The following is a 2,293-nucleotide window of genomic DNA, read 5'->3' on the forward strand; positions in this document are numbered from 1 at the left end:
CGTACTGGCGCTGCTCAGGTATCTGTAAAGAGAGGAGGCAGGAACAGCACAGCGAGGGGCTGGCTTGAAAACGGAGAGACACTGATTGACAAGAGGTGTAGCCCTGAAGAAGTGCAGGAAGAGTTTGGGCTGTCTCAGTTCACGAGATGGCCAATGCTAGGCATAAGGGTTCGTCTGAGCTGCGAAGAAGATTGCAGCAATACAGGAGTTGGATCAATTTCCTCAGACCCCTCCTGCCTGCCCCAGGCTTTCTCACTTCTGTGGTTAGAACAGAGGAAATCTGGGCTTTTGTCCAATCACTGTTTTTGTGGTAGTGGAAGAGCCAGGGTTTCTGGAGAGTGCTGTAGAATGGGCGTTTATTTTTCGTCATGAATTCTAGCTCCACTTCTGTCCTCTTCATACTGTATTTCTCTCTCTCTCTCTCTCTCTCTCTCTCTCTCTCTCTCTGGATTGACAGTGATAAAAGCAGTATATCATTGGTCAGAGCTTGTCAGGGAGGGAGGAGCAAGGGAATGGATTCAAAGGATTGACATGTTATTGGCTACGAGAATGATGCTTCTGAGCCAATTGAATACCTTCCCCATTGACTGTTGCTGGGGGAAAGCCAAACTCTTTGGCAGCAAGAGCAACCAGCTGACAGCTGGAGGAAACTGCCAGTTCTAAATATGCTCAAAAAGAGGGGAGTAAGAGGAGGTGGGGAGCAGCAATACTCAACAACATCCCCAGACAGGACCTTATATGGGGACAGGCTCAGAGTTCTTAATTAGCCCTGGGAAGGATGGGGTGCGTGTGTGTGTGTGTGTGTGTGTGTGTGTGTGTGTGTGTGTGTGAAAGTATATTTAAGCATCCATTATAGTCTTCAACTAACAAAAGGCCTCATGAGCTCTCACAAACAGTGACACGCACTTTATACACACACTTTTATAGAGACATGTTAGGCACATTGTCTTGATAATATATATACAAAAATGCATGAAAGAGAGAAAGGGGAGAAGAAGATGTGGAGGAGAAAAAGGAGAGAGAGAAAGAGAGAGAAGGGGAAATGACTCTCAAGAATAAGGTCAAATCCTGCTGGGTGTGATGGTACATTGCCGTAATCTTCGCACTCAGGAAGCTGAGGACGGACCTGTGCCAGGAATTCAAGGCTAGCCTGGACTATGTAAAAAGACTCTGCCTCAAGCTATGAGTGGTGGCGCACAGCTTTAAAGCCAGCACTCAGGGCACAGAGGCAGGCAGATCTCTGAATTTGGGGCCAGCCTGGTTTACAAAATTAGTTCCAGGACAGTCAGGGTTACACAGAGAAACCCTGCTCAAAAACAATTTTTTTTTTAATTTAAAGAAGAAAGAATAAAAGAAGACTCTGCTTCCAATAGTTGAAAAGAAGGGTCTAACGAGACAGTTTGGCTAGGAAGGTGCATGCCACAATGAGTTACAGCATGGTCTGGTGCTTGTATTCGATTGTTAATTGTTTTGCTCCCCTGGGTCTGCTTGCTGTCTTTTACTAGCAGACTATCACATACTCGAAATAATGTCTGTCAACCTTGCCTCCAAATAATCCCTGATTGACCAATAAAATGCCTACATCTGGGCAGGGCAAAAGAGAGGTAGACGGAGCTAAGGTTTGTGGGCTTGGAGGACAGAAGAATCACAGGAGAGGAGACGAGAGAGAGGGAGAAGAGGAGGCAGAGTCATTATGGGTTATTGTTGTGGCTGGGAGGAGCCTGCTCTGAGGAACGGTGATGGAGGAAAGCAGCCCAGATGAGAAACATGTACCAGTATTATGGGATATTGGATGGGAAGTAACCCAGTGAGGGATTATTAGAGCAATTGGCATGGGATGTGGGGCTGGGAGGTTAAAAATAGCTCAGGGAAGTAGTTTCTGCTCTGCCCCAGAGTTTAAGACATAGTAAAAATCTAACAGGTGTCTGTGTTATGATAGAGGGTTAAAATAATAACCACCGTAATAATAATCTATGAGTTAATAGCAAATATTCATCCCCTTATTTCTACAACAACTATGTACTTGTAATCCTAGGACTGGGGAGAGAGAGAGACCGGCAGATCTGAGAGTAGCTAGCCAGCCTAGCCTACACAGCAAATCCCAGGCTTCAGTCAAAGAGCTAGACTCAAATCCAAGGAGAAGGGCTGGTGGCTCAGGGGTTAAAAGCACCAGCTGCTCTTAAGAAGACCACACTTGGTTCCCAGTCCCCACAGTGCAGCCTCAGTACGTGGCCACCCAGGCCTGGTGTTCACAGTGCACAGAGCCCCTGCTGTGCTGCTGGGCCAGCTGCCC

Source organism: Psammomys obesus, unplaced genomic scaffold, assembly GCF_907164565.1.
Source record: "Psammomys obesus unplaced genomic scaffold, mPsaObe1.curated_primary_1811, whole genome shotgun sequence".
Lineage (NCBI taxonomy): Eukaryota > Metazoa > Chordata > Mammalia > Rodentia > Muridae > Psammomys > Psammomys obesus.